Here is a 22,080-nt window from a genome sequence, read left to right on the forward strand (position 1 = left end):
ATTTTTCCTGTTTCTAGAGCTTCTTTTACATCTTTTGCATCTTCACATTTTCGAAATATTCGTTCGACCCTTCTCCTTTGGTTTCGTCTTTCGTTCGATTCAAATTTTATTTGCCAAATATGTAATTGATCGAAGATCAATGATTATTTATTATACGCATATTGATGTACTTTAGTTGCACATAATAATTATATAAAATTATTGAGAATCATGGATCTTAATTGTCGAAATAAAAGTAAAGGAATACTAAGGTTACACTTGGAATTCATATTAAAATAATTTTAGATTTATTTAATAAACGATTTCCAGGATCTTCGATATACATTTGCACGCTGTCCACACACATACTTCCATACGCTCATACTCACATACGTGTATCACTACTACGCGGCTAATCTAATCTAGCACACAAAATTATATATATCTCAATAAAAATTGTTTTCATGGAGCACATGATATATTCATTTATTTGTCAGCTTAAAATGAAATGTAAATTAACCTTTAAACGCGACACTGCGAATATATTAAACGAAACAAAAATAAGTGATTTTAAGTAAGAGAAATGTAAGTTTATACGTAAAACATTTTAAATATGCGAAAAGTCAGATGTTTCAAAAACCGTGGGAACTTTCAGGCTGAACTGATGTGTACTTTACTTTATTATATTTTGATTATATCTTCTTTGTCATACATATTTAAAGCAGCGTATATTTATTACGAAGGTTGATGAACTTACGAGCGGTATTTAAATATAAATGAAAAGCGGATGGAATTTTTGAGCGGCAGCCTACAAGTTAGAACTAGAGTTCTATATAACAAAAATCTACTGGCTCTTATTCATCCCGATTCAAGATCGTGTGTAGTCAACGGAAGAGGTATAAGGCGAGTCGTAAATTCTTGGCAAAGTTTTGGAGAAATAGCTAGAAAAGGACTTCTACGCTACTCAGAATCGTATGAAATATCTTAACCCCAATACCATTACGTTCCCATTGCGGAATATATTTTTAAACTTTCAGTTCTGAGTTTACGTGGATCCTTTTGTCTTCATATCGAATAAATCGAAAGATTATTATAGCTTAAGTATATTGTCGGTTTGACAAAAGAGCAACACACATCAAAAAATTGCCACTGTTCAGATATCTTAAAAGCCAACTAAATTTTCTCAGATATCGAATATTAATCACGTACCTGTATAACAAAATTGAAAACTTCATGGAAAGCGGATCGTTATGACTTTGAAGAGGATACTATTATACTCAATAAAAATACATATCATCCATGGTTTCTGTCAGACACATAAAAGCTGTCTTTTTCATCATCACTGACGTTAAGCGGACTCCTCGTACATTGAAAAGGAATGATCACGAGTGAAAAATAGGTAGTATCAGGGGAATGATAAAAAATGTCCGATTCGGCCAGCCTGGCCTTTCGCTTCTTCCTCTAATTAAAGGCCTGAATATTGCCGTGACTGTCTGCGAAACATCTCGATCGGTTGGATTCGCGAGCAACGACGCTTGTAATTATTGTAAACGGTGTACGCGCTGTCGATGATTCGCATCTCGATCGCCTTTGACGTGTCCTTTGCACGCGAGCACTTTCACCTATCTACCAGGGTTCGTGCTTTACATGGAATATAACGGAGCGTTTTATATTTTTTAATGAGCTTATTTAATTTTTTAACCCGTTCTACGTTTCTATACAAGCAACTTTTAAAACACGAGTTCGCGATTATTATGTTTCGCGTTACATTTACATTTGAAAATACGATATTTAAGAACATCGAGCAGTGTCATAGGAGAAAATAGGGTAAAATTATTGGCGATTAATTGTAAAAAAAACTGTGTTTCATTATAGTAATAATCAAGCAATTTGCAAGCATTTGATAAGCACTGCACCGGAGCGAGCTGCTCCAGTTTCCCCCAAAATAAGGATCGAGATCCGCAATTTAAATTATGATCGTTCGTTGCTAATTTCCGTAATTCTACCCGTACCTTTCATCGACATCGGGGCGTTATAATCGCGCGTTATTACCGGCATCGCCGGCCTCTTTTCGTCCTCGTTCGGTTAATTAGAGTAATTGTAGTGGCCGCGTCAGGGTGAAAGTACTTCAGCGAATGTCTTCGCTTGTTTGACCTTTTTCCCCCGCAATGATCGTTCGTTCGATTCTTAAAGCTTCGCAGACATTCGCGGAACGCAAATTGAACACACATGCCATCAACCACGTGCCGTATTTGTTCGTTAAACGGAAGAATCAGAGAAATCGATGCTAATCTCCCCCATTTACGTTCATGTATCGCACGCAGTTTTAATTTCTAGCTTCCACCTTTAATATCATGAGCTCGCTTTACTTTTAAAAGGTTTGAATCTTTGATATTTCTATAATCGAATTGTTATTCTTCTAATTTATAACAGTTTTCTTTTGCTTTTCGTAGAAGTCTGTTCGATCGAAACTTTTTTCGAAAGGAGATCGTTGTTTGAATGTACCTTGCGATGTTTATTTTACGTTAATGAGGAACGTTGAAACAAAGTCTACAAATATGTACAGCATTTTATAGACATTGGGAAGATCGTGTTTTGCAATATATCATACACGAAGACGTATACATGAGACATAGTAGTTTCAGTGTTAATAGTCGTAGCATTAATTCCAGTAGGAATACTAATAGTATCGATTTAGCCAGAGTGTTCCAGCAAACAGGAATAAAACACGCAGCAAAACCTACTACGATACGTCGTGCTCTACATACGGTATTCAAACAATCGCATCGTCTTCAAGCAAATTCGCTTTTCGCATATATCGAGGGAAGCCATGGAGCAATATCTCCACCAAAGAACCAACCCTTTCCAGCTATTCCCTCAATTACACACCGAACATTCCTCTTTCACCAGAGTAATGTCTCAACGAAAACGCAAAGAAGCTTGCTTAATCCAAGCAGAACGCCAGAATTCATCTCCGTTCAACGATCCACCCCTTATTTTCCCCAATTCCACCAACAAACCACCTTTCCCCTCAGCTTTCCTCCAGGAAACATCGAGATTAGGGTAATCTCAAGGTCGATGGGGTTCGATTCGCCGAAAAATTCGTACAAGTATAGAAGGAAAGATAAAGAGAGAGAGAGAGAGAGAGAGAGAGAGAGAGAGAGCAGGGTTTTCCAGGTTTTGCCCGTCGGTCAGCCATTGCTGGCTCGCAACCACCCCAAAGCAGCCTGGCCGAGGTGGCTACCGAGGGTGGCTTCGCCTCCCTCCTCGCCTCAACCCCCTTCCGCTCTCTCGTCTCTCTGTTTAATGCAGTCCATTAGAGTGCATTTAGATCGAGGGATAGTTAAAGCGCGGACCAGGTACACGGCATTGTGCAGCGGCCGCCGCGTCACCATGGAAAATAGTGTGTTACACGTCGGGCGTCTACCCGCCCGTGTGTGTACTTAGAAATGACATTAGTCGCGTGATCGACCACTAGCTTTCACCTTTCTTTTCGTTTACTCCGTGTTACGTTTCGGTTTATGATCAGTTTACTGGATTTTGGATGTTCCTTTGATACGTGATATTTTATCGCGTTGATTAAATTAGGTTGTGGGTATAATGGATGTTTGGATGAGTGGAACATCTGAGAAACGAAATGCGTCCAATGCGGTTCATATCATAAGAATATATATACATATTTGTTTGTTCTAACGTATTCGTAAAAAACTGTATCTGATAGTCAAAGATATACGAGGAACGGCTCTTTTCCGCTTGAATTTTCTCGTTTTAAAAAATCTTTACGCGAAGTTGTCGCACGTGCGGTAGCTACGAATCTCCGGTTGCACAAATTTCAGAACATCGATCGGATTCCTAAATGAAGACACGAATAAGTTTTAGTTAATAATTAGTCCGTGTCATCCTCTCCGTTTAAAACCAATTTAACTCAGCTGCTGTTCTCTGGTCTGATGAAGATATCCGAAGAAACACAAACGTGAAGAAGAACTGCGAAGAACGCTAAATTTAAATCGAAAGCAAACACCGTTTCATTCCGCGTCATATCCACTGTGTAATTCATCGTCCATTTACCGATCGAATTCTCCAACGAAATAATTCCAAGAATCCAAGAATCGTAAAATTTTCTATAGCACAACGAAATGCGTGGTTCCGCGGAAGAAGCAAAGTCTATGGCTAACGAAGCTGGAAACGTCGGTCATAGCGTGGATGGTGTGCTCGTCGGAACATCATGTACGACAAGGGGATAGGGCCAGTCAGGCTTGGGAGCCTCGGCCATTGTATGCCGAAGGCCGTTATTCAGAGAAGCCGTCTCGATTTGAGAGCCGCGGCGATGCAGCTGGCATTTAGCAGGCATTCAATTAAATATTGATCCAGCTCCGTTTAGCGTCGGTAAACAATTATGCACGCTAATTAATGCCCCGCCGTTGTCGGCGCAATCAAACCGTATCGTCCTCGAGCGCGCCGAGCCAAATCCAACGATACCGCCGCGGCCGTGGATCATCGATCCCGCGGGGATGTATGGCGACGCGCGCCTCGCACTCTTCCCTCGTTTCTACGTAGCACGCGTACACAGAGAAGCGTGTGGCTGCACTCCTCGATCGGTCGATCCTAATTAAAAACTGCTATCGACGCCCAAGCGAAGCTGAGAACGTTGGCGAGCCTTCGTAACGAGTGCACCGTGCTTCTCGAAGGAATTTTCTTCGTCGCATTGTCGTTTTTAACTCGAGAGATTCTTTCGTTCGATCGATGGGAAATTTTCCACCTGGCCGAGTATAGCTCTTCCGGTTTGCACGTAGTTGCGGATATTTATGGAATAATATTTTTATTTCGCCAAGATTGTTTCTGTCGGAGTAATGTAACTATTGTTACGCAGCAAGGGACTATACCGGCTGCTAGCAGCGAAGGTTTCAGTGCTATTGGAATTGCCGTAGATATATCGCAGAAACATCTTTCGAGTGAGAACGATGTTAGCTTGTTTCTAGTCTGAATATTCTACTTGAAGGATCGACTAAACATAGAATTTGGTATCGATTGTTTTCTTTCTCGTATGTCTCGTTTTTCTATCTCATCGCACGGTGCTATACGACGTAAATGAAGAGCCGATAAATTCATATACCTATCAACTCTGGCCATCTGGATTTTAATAAATGTTACAATATGACGCTAAAATTAACAAACAGAATCTCTCGACCGTCGAGGTACGTATATGGAACGAAACCGCGACTCAACACGGCGTGCGATTACGCGAGGAAAATCTCTTTTCCCTTTTACCTGTAACAACACAGCGGCACGCGAACGTTGCGATCGCCGTTCTAATCTGGCTGAGCATCGACAAAGCTTCCCCTTCCTTCGAAGGCAGCGTAATTAAACAGGAAAAAGACGTGGCAGGAAAACGCGAACCGTGTCTATTGCTCGACAGATCGACAGCGGCTTTTCCCTACGAATTAATAGCCGAACCAGTAACCGTTCGACCCTATCATCCACCAACCACTCGAGGTACCCTCGCCGCGAGAATTAGCGATCGTCGAGTCGTTCTCGCTCGATTCGTTCTCCATCGGCGCCAGGCTTCTTCGTTTATTCGTTTGTGTTTTGTTTCCGGTTCACTTGGACACAAACTGTTTGTTTTTCGTGACAGGATGGATCAATACTCGTTTTCTAGGGGACGAAGAGGGGGGGGGAGGGGCAGTTTATACGATATAAGAAATTTATTCGTGGGAGGAGAATTATTAATCGTATTTCTTGTTGAGTGTGGAATAGAAGCTTATAGTGTAATATTGGGATGCTTTTAGGGTTTCCTCGCACGATAATTTAGTATAATAGTAACGAGTTCACCGATATGAATGATAAATGGCAAATAAATTCTACGTTTCTCGCTCATAGTTAAAATTATACTATTTCGTTTCGATGTGAAATTTTCTTTTATTTAACTCTTTTCATTAATCCTTTATTATATTCTACCAAGTAATTCTCTCTTAAGTTTATTACATGTCTCTTCTCTATCGATGTGATTATTATTCCATCGAGTTGCGAATAAGTTTTTTAACAAATCCAAATTCTCTGGCAGCAGAATCCCTAAAATATACCAGCACCGAATTTACAATAAAGCTACGCCCCATACGATTCATTTTCTCTGCGGTAACCAAAACCTCGTCCGGCAAGAAAATCAGCCGCCTGTTCATAGACTTTCTCTCCCTTACGCTAGAAGCAATACATTTCACCGGAAGATTCGACCATGCCATTCAGGCAGCCTCCTTTGCATCGCGCGAGCGCGAGCTCGTTTAACCCTTTAAACCCGGCTATTCCATGCACGTTGCGCGTCGATTCGTTAGCCACTTTGAAGCCGGATTCCCTTGAAAACACGAAACATCCCGGAAACTGCAACCCTTGCTAAACCTCCTTTTTAACGGCGCCGATTCACGAAGAACCATCCACCATAGGGGCGAGTAAAAGTAACGGGAGTTAAAACAGAGAAGATGAGATCGGGGAGGAAGAGCCGTGCGAGACTTTTAGGGAAGGAGGAAATGCGAGGAGAGAAAGTACGGGAGAAAGGGAAAGCTGCGAGAGGGACGAGGAAGCTCGTTCGTTTCGTTCCTCCACCAGCTTCTTAGCTCGCTGGCCACTCGAAGGAACGGCGCAACAGGGGTGCGAACGAGACTCGCCTTCGGTCGTTCGCTCTTATTTCAGCCATTGTGGCACATAAACGCGACCACAATCTCGGTATAACGCTAGTAACTCGTTCGAAGGGGGTTAATCACCGAGTACACTGTCGGCTACAAGTTTTGGAACATCCGTTCGAAAAATCAAACATTCATCGTTAGACTGCGTTAGACAAAGCAGTGGAACCTAAGCGCAGAGTTTTGTCCATCTAACATGTTAAAAAAAAAAAATCATATTTCCCATCTTTTGTATGCTTTTACATATACGAAATTGTACATATGCATCGGGCGAGAGCAGAATAAAAAGAGTTTATTTCATTTAACCTAGTTTATATATTACAAAAAACAAGTGGTCGCTATCGTACTTATTTTGCAGAGGCAAAATATGTATAGCGATCGCGGGGTTGGCGATATGGGCACCTGTGCAGATCCGTAGTTCGGTTGGCCGCCGGCTGGTGGCGCACTCTTCGCGGGCTCGAGGGTTGATTTAAAATTGATTTATGCAAATTGGCGCTGCACGAGCAATTAACAATTCCTTGTAGACCGGCTCGAGTATAGCTTTTCGAGGGTGTGGAAGGGCGGCTGAGACGGTAGGTGAGGATGGGTAGACGGTTGCGCGGAGGAAGGAAGGGTAGTGTTGGAGGGGAGCAGAGTGATAGAGGACAAGGAGAACGGAAGGGGGAGGGAAGGTTTGGTAAGGCACCGAGCCAGAACTCGAGCTTCGAGGAGGTCGGCAAAGCGCGAGAGGGTGAACGGTAGAGGAACATGCGAACGAAAGGGGTAGAAGAAGAGGAGGAAGTGGAGGAAGAAGGGGCGGAGGAGGGTGAGTAAGAGAGGTACCAGAAGGAAGGGAAACGGAGACGTAGGGGAGAGTATAGAGCAAGGGAAAAGGGGTAGCTGCGCATAGCCGAGCTGATGAAGGACGAAACACAGAGAATGCGCGATGCTCCGAGAAAATGGAATTAATTTGCTAGGATTAAATCCGCCTAGCGCCGCTACAGAACGCTGAATGTTTCTCGCGTACGTGTGCGGACTTATTTCAAGAGCACACGCGGGGAGAGATACTCGAATGTGCTTTGCACCTTCCACCGGCTCTGCCTTCTCGTCCCTTCTTTCTCTTTCTCCGCGTTTCTCCACTCTCTTTCCCTTCGCCCTGGCTGCGCCTCTTATGCTTCAGGGCTGCAGCTCAAGAAAGCGCTACGCAGGAAACGCGCCAGGGATAAAGCGTATCTTTTTCAAACATTAATTTAATATGGAAAACCATGGTGGAAAAAGCATAGCTGCGTTAACGTACACCGCGGATAGTTTAAATCGAATTTCGTGGTTTATGAACGCGGCTATCGTTAGGCTTGGCCAGCGTGCACGGTCGCTCCGATCGATCGCACATTTATTTCGTATAATATAACAATTCGATTTCAGTTTTCGAAATTGCACCGCTTGTACGTATACGTGCAACGTTTGGAACGATGCGTTCTCGATTGTAGAGTTGTTTTATCGCTTGCAACATCGTTGGAGAAACGCGTGATATTCGTGGATATCTTTTATATAAATTTAATTCTACTCGATATCTTCTGTTTTATTCGATTGTTTCACAGTTTTACCGTTATTTTCGATTATATAAGATGAAAAGTTCAAGGTCGTTTTTTTTTATCAAAGTAATTTTCTCCGAAGAGAAGTATTTTTTTCCAAAAGATATTTAAAATTGCTATTTTCAATCAACCACTCTACGAACGTAAAGGCTGCCATTGTGACAGCAGTCCATGAAAATCTTGGACAGGAAAATCAGAGAAAACGCTGGTTCTGAGTAGCGAGAAACGGCGAAACGAGGGGTATCTTTTTCAAACATTAATTTAGCACGCAAAAACGGGGAAACAAGACAGACGGGCGGAGGCATTAAGCTTGTTACACGGTTTATTAACGAAACGGGTATTAGTTTCACGAAGGAGACGTTGAATTTCTTTCCCCGGGCATTTTCCGCCCTCAGAACGAGATTGTTAAACGAATAGCGAAACCTTTTAACCGGAATTGAATTTCCACCCTCCTTAGAAACTCGTTTCTTGACGATTTGAATTTTAATCGAATCGAATCAGATGGCCATCAAACAGGTGTCAAAACTGAAAAATCCTGACGAGGCCCGAACATTCGCCTATTTTAACCGTCTGCACCCTTAAACTTTTCTGCTCCGATGCTACCTGCGACGCTGATCGCCAGCTTGCTGTTAGCTTGCTTCATGCTTGCACGCTCGCGTCGCGACATTATTCTACCCTAAAAGAATCCTACTCGAAACAAGCTCGCCGTTTCCCTACAAAAATTCCTCTCTTTCGTAGTTAATATAAAGTCGATAGCTCCAAACGTGTTCTGCTTCGTTTTTGATATACGCGAATTAAGAAATGTCACTTTGTAACATGAAAACGCAATATTTTCGGAACCATCTTCAAAAATTTCAAATTGTCAACTTTTTCGATACGGTTCACGCGAATTCGCGTGTAATTAACGTCAGAAGATCTGGGCAAGTAAGCTGGAACATTCCGACAACAACCGAAACAACCAATAACGCGCTCGAAATCCAAAGAAATCACAAATACGTCAAATCTCGATAATTATACGTTCCAAATACCTACCTTTCTTTGTATATTAATCCTCCAAACATCGCTCTTCGTTGCGCAAAAAGATTATCCTTGTACGGTCCATCTCGAGAATAAAGACACGAAGATCGAGGGTGGACGAAGAAAGGACAATGTTGTAATCGAAAATTCTAGCGGCGGGCCTTGCGAGCATCTATCGCGGAAAGGTTTATACGCGGCCCGGAAACGGGGAACGTTGGCAAACGTCTCCGGTGAGTATTTCGCAATAACAGCAGAGACGTCGTGGGGCCGAGCGCACACGGCGATCCTCCACCTTGCACGTACACGCGGTCGTAACAACCGGCTTCCTTCGACAATTTTGTCTGCAGGGATACTAATTTTGTAACGTCTTTGTCTAATCATCCTAAAGGTCTCGCGGTGTGCGCAAGTGTCTGTGTGTATTCCCCTTTTCCACCCATACCAAACAAAAGGAGACAGTCAGAGAGACAGACGGACGGAACAGTGCTAAGAGAGAGGGTACACCGTGGTGGAGAGATCGAGGGACGCAAGGGAAAGACGTTGGATTCATGGTAGAAGAGGGCTGCCCGAAACGGAGGGAAGATGTGCAACTAGCGAGAGAGCCCCGGTATAATTAAAACAGTGCCGAGGAGAGTCTACGAGAGGAGACAGACACCGTGCTGATTTCATTAAACGTCTTACCTCAACACAGACCCGGGTCTACGCGCGTTCGGCCCGCACCATCCCCTCAAGCTTCGCAGTATCGTTTTCCGTCTGCTGTTTGCGCGGGAAAGATCGTACGTAACGACGACAACGCGCGATTTTCAAGGATGGTGAACAAAAATCTCATGGAACACGGTTTCCTTAAATCTTTTCGAGGTGTATGTGTTCTTCATTCCTGAAATACATTGGGTAAAAGTTATTGTATTATACAATCATTTTTATTTTAGTTATCGCTAAAATATGGGCGATATCTCTGTTAGTCATGTGTCTTGACGCTTCTCTGGTACAAATAAATTGTTTGAAGCAGAATTACGTCTGCCAATTGTCTGAACAATCTACTTTTTGTTGTTTTTGTGATTGAATTGATTGACAACAATACGTGCAGGAGTAATTTTTGAGTCTTTTTTAAGTTATGATATTGTTACGTATATTTTCTTTGACGACATAATCCATTTCTTTTATTACACTTTGAATATTGCCTCTGACTATTCGTAACACGTGAAAGATTGAAATTTCGTATTGAGTGCGTGCTATATGGCCTCCATCTTTCGAGCTTCATGGTTCATGACCGGTCTACAAATCACTGATTTATGCGGTGTTCGACATATTGGTGATTAATCGCGCGACGATAATTCACGTTTCGAACAGAACGATCTCGTCATTGCCAACATCGATGCATCGCGTACGTTTCAATCGTTCTTCTCCTTTCTTTTGCTCATCCTATAATACTCGAAGGCACATGGAGCGTTATTCGTATGAAGTATTTTGTTTCAGCCCTTGTGCTCAGTCCACATTTAATTATTTAATCGATCAAAGCCATTGAGTTAAAATGGTAAAAGGAGAGACGTTGAAAAAGAGTTTGGAGAATGGAGAAAATAAAGAAAAGAATAGAAAGATGAGAATGTTCTTCTTTTGTGGATAGGTAAAAATAATGATAATATAATCATTTCACATTATACATTCTGTAATTTTCATCCTCTCTCTGTTCGAGATGATACGAATCTCAGAAATTTATCTAAAAGGTACCCAAACACTCAAGTTATTCAAACTTCACCTACATCAAACTACGTTACTCAAACTATTTAACGCATTCACTGCTATTAAAATATGGCTATCTCTCATTCTGACCAATTCGTCAGAACTTTAGCTCATTGCGAAACGCGTCCGATGTAATCATAGCTTTAAGCACTGGCGATATCATGCTACCGCGCTTCAAACTTCGGACGTAAACTTTTTTGCATTTTCGTCTCTTCATCGAAGATCGTAACAGGAACGATTCTCTTAGTGGAAGTTCACCAGACCACATCCTGTTTGGGATAGCTGCCGACCCTCCAGCTACATTCTTTCTGTTCCCCGTCCGGTTTCGGGAGCAACGAGATCAGCAACGTCGTCGTCGTCGTCGTCGACTCCACCAATAAAAGTGTACAAAGCCAACGCCTTGTATTTCCTTTCTCTGAACGAATCTTGACTCTCCGGGGGTCACCAGGAATGTAATATGGGACCAATTACTCGTGGTACCTAACCTGACCCGCACCTACCATTCCGACAACACGCTATATCGCGTACCCGAGACAGGCTCCAATTTTTCGTGTGATTGTGTCGAGCGATTTCGTTTCTTCCGATGAGACATCTCAGCTTTCCCCTTTCGATGCTTCCAATAATTTCGTTGAAATTTCCAAGAATTTCTTGTTTGGTTCAGAGATATTGTAACGTTGAATCGTAACTATTATATAGTTTTGAGTATAGTTAGGAAGGGAAGATGTAAGATGAAAATTTATGGTATAGCTTTGTTACGTCCGGTGACTCTCTATACAAACCAGGCCGTACTACCATGGTAAATTAACTGGTTAATTTACCATTAACCTGGTAAATGAACCAATTGACAGCAAAGTCTATTTCCTTCACTCTCCTAACGAAAACTTGTCCTTAATGAATCAGCTTATCTCGTATCCTTAGACCCACCCATCACAAGTTTTCCTCCGCAGCATCATCTTCACAGAAAGTTCAGTTGTTCTACATTTTTTGACCCGTCGCAATATAAATTTACGTTGCGTACTCTGCACAGTAACTTTGTCTATCAATCGAGATCTTAATTATTCTCTATCAACTTATATCTATCTAGTCTACAAGTTGTTGGAATAAACTATAATTTGTAATCTGTTAACTCAGTGTATATTCAATTCAACCGTCTCTATTATTCTAACCGATATAGGGGATCGATCAGTTCGTGGCGTAGATTGTCTAATTGTAACGGGAATTTACGACTTCCGTTGACGTGCTTCCGATCGCGTCTCTCCCCGATCGGTCGAAATAAGCTTACAATGATTTGTGAAGAAGTAAAGTAGCGATTTGTTTAATAAGACAGTTTACATCGAACATATTCGCTTATTTCTTTTAATTTCAAGTAAGAAAATGTACTATCCACCTATGGAAGAAACTAGTATTTGTTAAAAAGTCGTAATAAACGTTTTAAATCATCGTGTCCGAAAATAAGTGATTTTGAGAAAAATTCATGACGCGTTCTTCCTCGTACGTTGCATATTGGATCCCGTGCTGGTCTGGATTTATTGTATCCTGAAAGATTTCTCTGAATTGTCCACGCGCACCTCTTTCACCGATACTTCTCGCTAGCAGCCTGTTCCCACCCTCGTGATTCCCAGGCTTCGTAGGAGTTGCGTAGCGAAAAGATTGCATGACTCAGGAATCATGGGTACATCCAACTTTGATATTGAATTCTTCATGCATTCTTCTTCGTTAAATTTGAATTCTTCGAGTCCTCTTTTGTTCGACGATGCTTTTCTTCCTAAAGAGTACAATTCGTACTCATTCCCTTCCCTTGTTCTAATCTACAAAGCTATTTGATCTTTTACTGTTTGTGTGTCTTATATTAATTTTCTTACGCGTATACATATATCATATACGCTTGTTGTTTTTTACTTTAACAATCGGAATGGCCAAGATAAGTCGCTCGTAATTCCAACGTCAATATTTACGCGCAGCTGTAACGCGAAATTCATAAAAATTCTTTCACCGTTTCAACTTCCATCTGTGGAAGTTTTTGTATAATTTCATGTTGTAATTGCGAGTTTTGGATTGTTAAATTCCTTGGCTAACGACTTCGTTATCTGTAACGAGATAGGAGACGTCTTTATTGGAAACTTTCACAATAAAAATATTCTTCTTCGCGCGATCATAAAGTACGCTTCTTTGCAACTTTTCTCCCTCTCTATTCGTAGTTTTTTTTTTTTTTCTAAATGTAGATATATTCATTTGTAATATCAGTCGCGATACGATAACTACGGATTTATTAAATAATTCGAACGATAGTCGAACGATACAGTCGTTACTATATCAAATCTCCTATTGCCTGGTATCCTACACTCGAAATTTCACACACAAGTACGTGTTCCATCAAACGCGGAATGTTAACCTCACGCGAACCACAAACTAACGCACGTATCTCATCAATTAATTTTTTTACCCATTTCGCTTCTTTTTTTACGTGTTTTGTATGACAGTTACCAGTGACCGACTTATCGTTAGAAACCCGATGCCAAATCGCTCTCGTCGGATAATCGAGGCAACCGCATGGTCGCACGAAGGCCATCGCGGGCACACGGTTTTTCTAGTTGTTTGTCTTGCATTTACAACGTAGTCGCGCAAAATGCATTAAAATTTATATCCTCCGGGATGAAATGTAGTCGCGATCCTGCGACTACACGTGCACGGTCTGTCCACCTGTATTACAGCCACTCGATCGTGAGCCAATGGTGGAATGGAAAAAATGTTTCGGATAAAAGTTGCATGATTTAAAGCTTCCAATCCCCCTTGCCCGCTCTCCATCACCCTTTTACCCTCCCTCTTTCCCTACATTTCTCCCCTCCTCTCTTTCTCTCTGCCCCTTTTTTTTCTACGCAAATTCGCTTTCGACCGAAGTTCCGACGTGAAATATTATTTTTTTAACAGGCCTCTATGTAGCTCGTTTCCCGAAACGGGAGGCGGAGAGAGAAAACGAGAGAAAGAGAAGGAGGCCATGCGCACGCTGTAAATAAGATTTACTGGAATCCGATGACGTACGATTACGTAACCGTTTCGATAACTAAATTGTAAGTTACGAGCGCGATGTGTCTTGATTCGACTTAGAGAATCGCCCTCGGACCGGCGGCATTTGTCACCAACCGATATTCACTCTCTTCCGCGCGAGCTTCGCCAGCAAATTTATTGCGCCAAAGACGATACTGCTCGTATGCGCGTATAATCGGATAAAAACGCACCGGACAGGGAACAAAAAGGCCGCGAGATCCGTGTGAAACGCGCCCTATTGTTTCTCTACGATTGAAATCGATCTACGAATCCTCGTGAATTGTTTCGAACGAACAACCCCTTCTTCGATCTCCCCTCTTCGAACAAAGGAAAATCAACGAATAAAGCTGACTTGACTGACTCACAATGGACCACAAAAAGACTGCCGATGTCTTCCACGCAGAGAAAATAGAGCAGTATACTCGATGTTCGTTCGTTTCAGTGTCTAAGCAACAGATTATTTACATGACAGTCGTGTGGTCGTCAACGTCGTCGTTCTCGAAGTGTTTCGAAGGGGTAAGGCTGAGTTCGGTTGACACATGGCGAGCCTGGACGCCCAGGAATGTGTTAATGAGATCATTTAGTTGCCCCTATCTTCTTCCTTTATACTCTTTAGTCTGTCTTCCCCTTTACATCGGGCTCCGGGACCAGCTTGTGCTACCAGCTTGATTTACGCTGCCTTTCTTTCCCTCTCTTCGCTATTCCTCGTTTATTTTCTTTTTTGATGCGTAAGATTCGGAGCTTAGGTATCATAAAATGGAAGTTATGCGCAGTTTCCGAACTAATCCTATTCCTCCTCTATGTCTCTTTTTTTGTGAAACTATACTATAAAAACGTATTGATATAAGGAGAATTTATAATCAGAGTTGTTTAAAATCAATTTATTTCTTCTTTCGATGCTTGCGATACCCAATTAAATCCTATTCCTATTTTTACTTTTCATGCTCTATTCATCCTCGATATTTCTTTGAACATTTAATCGATAATACCGAGAAGGAACTAATTTATGGCACCCCAAATGTCTGCCGCTTTTTCTTTATAGATTAAAAAACAGCCTAAGTTACAGCTTAAAATATTAACTGGTGTGTTTGAAGTTTCACGTTTTCCTACATACAAGCTGTTTTCTTTATCTCGAAAAACCGAGATATCTCGTAAATGATTGGTCCTATCAAAAAAAAAAAAAAAAAAAAATGTGTTCACAGAAATTGTTCGCACCATCATACAGTGCCAATTATTTTTTTGCAGCTGGATTAGTGGGCGAGATTTTAAGGTGAAAAATTATTAACCTATTTATGTTGAAAAACTACCAGTTTAACAGATATTTTAACTTGAATCTGCTAACTATAAATTTTATTAACATTTTTTTGATAAGATCAATCGCTTACGAGATATTTCGATTTGTCGAAATAAAAGAAATACTTTGCATATATTTGCTCATTTTTTCTTCTTTACTATTTTGTGATTATACTTTTTAACGAAACGAACTGAAAGCTAAGTCGATGATTTCGACGTCATAATGAGAATAGGTTTGGTACGGCCGCGTAAACGTACACACGTATGAATTAGCGTCACGTAGAGGCGATATTAATGTTAGGCGGTGTGGGATAATTATATTGTCTATTCTTCCGGCGGCCAGCCGACGTCGCTGTTAGTTTTCCCCGATAAGATAAGCCGAAGTTAGAGTGCATAGAGCCGGAGGATTTTAATTAACGCGCCTTCCATATTATATATCGCGACGACGCTTAGACCGGGCCGGCGTATAATGGCAGCCCGCTTGAGAAATTAATTGGCCCTGCCGCATAATGTAACGACAAATCTAGCACGCTGTAATTGCGTCCTCTGCCCCCTCCGCTAAATTACCGTACCGCGATTCACTTTTCCTCGATGAAAGCGTGCTCCGCTTCGATCCTCCGTCACAATCGTTGCGTCATATCAATTGAATTATAATTACGACTGAAATTGTATCGGAGAAAAAATGATTCTGACTAATCATCAGACTGATGCGTACAGCGTGTATTGAATATTAAGATGCGCTGTATTAATGTGTTAAATAAAATTGCTAGAATTTTATTAGCCAACATGAATTATCTGAATGTTTGGTTTGTAAGAAGCTTGTGTAACTGTTCGTTACGAAGAATACGGAATACTAGGTTGTAGATAATTAGCTAAAGTTGAAGTAATGATCGTTTTCCGGAAATTAGTAATTTTCAAGCGCCATTGCAATTTATCCACTTTCACCGCTTAACACTTTCGCTATTAATGATGCATACATATATGTATGTATTACGTATGTATTAGCTTTGCAGTTATCTGTTGGTTATGCAACTATTGCATTTTTGTTTCTATGCGTTTCGATAAAATATCTTAGAGAAACAAGGAAAGTAGCGAAAATATGATATGATGGAAGAAACGTCATTGAAAGAAATAAGATTCTAATGAAAAAACGTATAATTACACGGACGATTCAATCGACTTTCTACCAATGAATTAATTTGAAAACTTTTCGTATTTTTAAAGATATTCAGAGATGAATGGAGGATGCAACTGTTTGTCCAGTAAATCGATGGTAAAGCGTTATTAGCCATGTCCAATTCCACGTAGAACGCGTGTCCACGTAAAAGCGAAACACTTATAAATTTTCCTTACGATGGCGCCATTAACGAAGAGTTCTTAATGAATTTCTCAGCGGGCAATCTCGAGGACCAGTTAAAGAGTGCGTCGAACCTTTCGTCGATGCTCTGATTTACGCCCAGCGATCTCTGAACTTCGACTGACGCGTGGAATAAAATCTTCCTCACCCTCCTCTCTCAATCTCCTCTCGTCCGTTCTTCAACCGCCTCCTCCTCCTCCTCCTTCTCCAATAACGTTCTTTATACGAAGCCAGCATAAATAATCCTCGCAAATTTATAATGACAATTACCATAAAAATCGTCACACAATAAAATATTCGGAGAAATTTACGACGTTGGTCGGAAACAGGATTTTCTGAACGCACGAGTCACGAAAAGGGGAGGCTAGACCTTGTTCCTTCGTCGTCCGCTTCGTAACCCTCATCTGCCCTGTTCCACGTCCTCCCCCGACGTCCTTTACCCGCGTCTCGTGCAACTTTACAGCCAATTATTCTATGCGTACGTTTATTGTGCCCGTGCCTCGTCCGTGGAAGATTCTCGTTCGCCGTTGACCGAAAGTGGTTTTCTTGTCCACAAATACGTTTGTCAACAGGATTCAGCATATTTGCCAGTATGTTGTTATCGTAATCTCTATTATGCTTATTTAGTTAAAATCGCACTGAATGTTATTTATATCGTCATCGAGTATTAATTTTATGTTACGCGTATCTTCCCTTCCTTTAACACGTTAATCGCGTTACTATATTTTTCGGAACGATTTGCAATTAGATAACATAGGGAGAAAAAAGTGTGCAAACACAATAGGAAATAAATTTAAAGGGGAAAATTGAAAAATGTGTAGAAGATAAAAATGTAAAAAGACTTGAAACTTACGCAACGATTAAACGGTTAATATTAATATTCGGTAGAGTTTCGATGGAATATGTTTCTATGGCGGAACGCGTGATTACATTTGCAAATTGCAACATTTACCGAAACCGAAACGCAGCGTGGGAACGTATCGAGGCACGTGAAACGACGTTCCAAATAAGCGGGCACGATGGTATTTCAAATAATAAACGAAACAGAAATAATGTTTTCAATTTTTATCTCCGAATCGGTGAGCATCGATGGGAAGCGCGATCCGCGCTCGTGCTCGCGTACACTAGCCCCTCGGACGCATCGAGTAATTTATAAAAATACGGGAAAAAGTGGAATGTAAATTTCCGGGATGCGTTTTGCATGAAATGAGCCGCCTCATAAATATTGGAATTTTATTCAGTAGCTGCATTTCGGAAACCGGACGGTCCGACGCTCGTTATGGATCGCCCCTTTTCACTGGATTGCCAAGCATCTGTTGTATTTCGCCTTTTTGCTTCGTGAAACGTGTTCATTGTACCGAGCTTGTTTAATAGAATGAACTGTGCGAACTTTCAACCGGAAATCTATCGATTGTACGAGGCTTGTTTAACGGAATAAGCGCAAATTTCAAACGTATGGTTGTTCTATTCCTGAACTTTCCCGAACTTCATACCGTTTAATTTTCTTTGTTTGATCGATTTGAACATAACTCTAGAATAGAACGCCGAAAATAAGACGCTCCATAAATTTATGGAAATGACAAGCGATATCGAATCTCAAAATTAGAATTTCTTTTCGTTTTATAATGGCGCCGTCACAAACCTAATCGCAACAAGTTCTACGTTTTACGACTGCATAATAATTATATAATAATACATCTGAGAGCGTCATGTGTGCGAATTTGCGTCGATTTTCTTTACAGTTATCACGAAATGTCGAGCGCTGTCGCCAGCATCGCGTTACGTCTGCGAGATCGTTGCCATGCAAAATGAACGATACTAAACCGGGAAATACGACGGTTAGGTGCAACGCGTGACGGAAAAGCAGCGTTTTTAAAGAAACATACTCTAAAATGAAATGACGCCTCCAGGGTCAACCTCGTCACAGTCCACCCGCATCACACGCGTTTACGATGATCCTGAGTCTTTATATAAAGTGGAGCCTCGAGAAATTCTCGCAGACGTTCGTTCCTCGTAGTCAGTTTTCCAAACGACTTCATGCCACGTACAAACTTTTTATATACAAGTTAAAAAGAGCTAGAAAAATGTTGGTAAAAATGTATCTTCTCCTTGAATAATTTTCTTATCGTCAATTTACTTATTTGCTTGCTTATTATATATTAACCCGATTATTATGGTATTCTTAATTTGTTAAATATGTGTAATATTCTTATTGTTACGGAGAAATTTTGTTTCTTTCTATTTGAAGGGTACAGATTAAAAATACAAGTCGTATTAGTCGTTTTTTAATAGAAGAATAATTTCAAAATTTAACATAGATTTATATCTTCGAAATTATTAATTTATTATTATTCTCTTTTTCGATTCTTTCATAAAGGCTACTTCTTTCCAGTTACCGAAGTGACATAAAAGTGAAAAAATTAACAGAAACTTGTCATGGCTTTTCCATTCGGTGTTCGTGTACTTCGCTTTATTTTGCTCGTAGAGCTTTTAAATTCATAGGAAATCTCATTCGTTGATCATTCTTCCGCATTGAACGGCGAAAGCAGCACGATCGGAAGAAGGGAAAATAAGATCGGATAACGGTACGCGATACGGTCGCGATAACCAGCCGTGCTAGACCTGACAGAGACATAATTGAACGTAATTTTTTTTAGGCTCTGAGATTGCACGTAAGGTACAGTCGAACACCGCTCGGCGATTAATCAGCCGCGTGACTTGCATTTTCGATTTTAATTAGAACGCTTCCGCGGCGTATCGGCCTGCTCCATAAATAATACTCGTCTTTTTTGCCGTTCGCTTCACCGCGATAATCAAATTCTGATAAATTCTAGAACGAAGTCTCCGGCAAAAAAAGGAATATTATCGGACGTTACGCGTAAACCATCAATCTCGACACCTTTTCCTTCTTTCGTTGACCATAAGTTTCACTCAACTGATTTTATTCGGATACTTTCATCGTGCCTATGTAGTTCATAAGTCTTTAGACGCTTCGAAGATATCAAAAATATTTAAATGTTCGAATATATTAGAATGTAGGATATGTTTAGAATAAAAATGAAAATATTTTATAATTTACTAGGTATATTCATAGCTATTTACTCCAGGATCTCAATTACGTTCAATGAAGTCGTTTAATTTAAAATACTCCAGGTATTCGTTTTAAACGACTTTTCAAGTTTCTCGTTTCCCGAAACTCAAAGAATAACGATATGTAGAAAAATATGTTTTCCTTTGAGACCAATAATTCTAATCGGAAATGGTTGACTAATTACTTCTAATGGAAGACTAAGTTTACTATATCTTAAAATATTAGGTCGTCCGAAAAGTTTCTTTCGTTTTATAAGGAAATAATCGATGCATAACATTTTCCGTTTCATATTATTTTATCGAATTACGTATGACCCATTTTATTCTATCAAGATAAAGATCGCAATGTTCGACAGATTAGGTTTCATGTTTGTATAAAGATGTGTCGTTGTAAAAGACGTGTCTGTAAGAGAAAGACACTTTTCGGACAACCTAATAGATACAAGGAAAAATCATAATCGAGATACAACTATACTACTACAAGTCTATATTTATGAAAAGAAAGTCGTAAATGAAACAGTTGCCATTTGAAACATGGAAAGTTCGCGTTAAATCGAACATTATCGATGACGATGAGAAGAAATAAACGGCCATGGAGGACAAAATCGAGCGAGACCTAGGTAGATTTCATCATCCTTTACTTCCGGCGCGGCTCACCGCGATCGCAACAACATACTGGCACAGGGAGGTTACGCAGTATTGCTGGCGTGTAAAGGTGGAACGTTCCACGTCTTGAGATGCGCATACATTACGTACACGCGAGCCCTCGTATAGAGGGCCCCGCTGCTGAAAATTACAATTTAAATGGCCGCCGTCCGTTCCCTCGTGCTCGCTTATCTCCTTGTTTTCATCTAAACATCTCATTTTTATGCGCCATTCAAATTCCACGTCCCTTCTTTTCACCCCGCCGACTGGACTCTCGGTCACGCGATACCACGTCGTTGTCACTTTGCGAAACTTTTTCGCTACCTCGCCTCCGTCGCTCGTCTTTTCCCTGTCGATGCTTTGCAAAACGAAGAACGCGATCACGAACGGTATGGCACGTTCCTTTCGATGGAAGAATTTGGAAAATTTGGCCAGGACTCAGCGAGCGCAACTTGCTCAAATCCTTTCGAGGAAAAGCTAGAGGCTCTTAAAAGACTATTAAAAATTGCCACTGGGAGGTCGATGGTGTATATTGGGTTGGCAACTAAGTGGTTGCGGATTTTGTCAATATCACCTAATGACAAAATGCGCAATCACTTAGTTGCCAACCCAATAGTTTTCGTACTAGAATGTAAGAAATTTCGATAGTAAAGGAAGTAAAGAAAGAATTGATATAGAGATAGATAAAGAAAAGAGAGATTGCTCATTCTGAATTCTTCTTCGTTTTAATATCCATGGTTTAATAACATTTAAGCAAGCAAGATTACTATAAATTGCTATCTTGTCAATCTTCCTGCTGACAGTATCGCTTTCTCATAAGGAGTCTAGTTAAAAGTATCGATACCAAGGTGATGAAAAATCAGCATACCAATTTATCATTAGCCTAAAAGGAAAAAGATAAGATGTAAGAAAAACACTTTGGCGTCGTAAAGAATTCCTTTGAAAGTGGCATGGGGCGAGAATAGCAGAGGTGAAAAGACGAATGCCGGCTATTAAAGCGGTACATGATAATAGAAAGCCGTGTTAGCCGCGAGACATAACTTCACGCTGGCATATCAATTGATCAGAATGTACAGCAGAAAGGGTAGAGGATATTAAAACCGTGCTTCGTTCCATCGTCCGATTTTATTGCCCAGCGATATCGATAAGCTTCGTTATTAATTATTGCTAACTATCTCTAATCGACGTATTGGGTTATCGGGTATCGGGACTTCAATAAAGCTACAATTTGATAACGTTAGAACGCAGTGTGATTCACGTCAATAAAACTAATTGCTCGACGTTACGCGTTACTCGTAAGATCGCGTGCCAGCCGGTTATATATCACGCGTAATTATCTGAAAAATTACAGTTCCGGGAGACAAGTGACTGTGACGCTTTGCGATGAATTTCAGTTGCGCAGCGTGATCTAGAAAAAATACAATATAAAGGGGTAACACATTTTCGAATTGAAATTCTACAGATTCGCTCGCTTAGTAGTCAAATAGTGTTATAGGTGATAAGAAGTTTCATGATTACAGAATATAGGATATTAGTTAAACGATTGAATAAATTGAACTATTGAAGGTCAAATAATCAAATAATTCTTAGATATAACATTTATACGATATTATTAAAAAATTAAATAAAGTAAGATTATTTCATTTTGTCAAGGCTTATAGACAACTTACAGATA

Source organism: Bombus fervidus, chromosome 16 (genome assembly GCF_041682495.2).
Source record: "Bombus fervidus isolate BK054 chromosome 16, iyBomFerv1, whole genome shotgun sequence".
Lineage (NCBI taxonomy): Eukaryota > Metazoa > Arthropoda > Insecta > Hymenoptera > Apidae > Bombus > Bombus fervidus.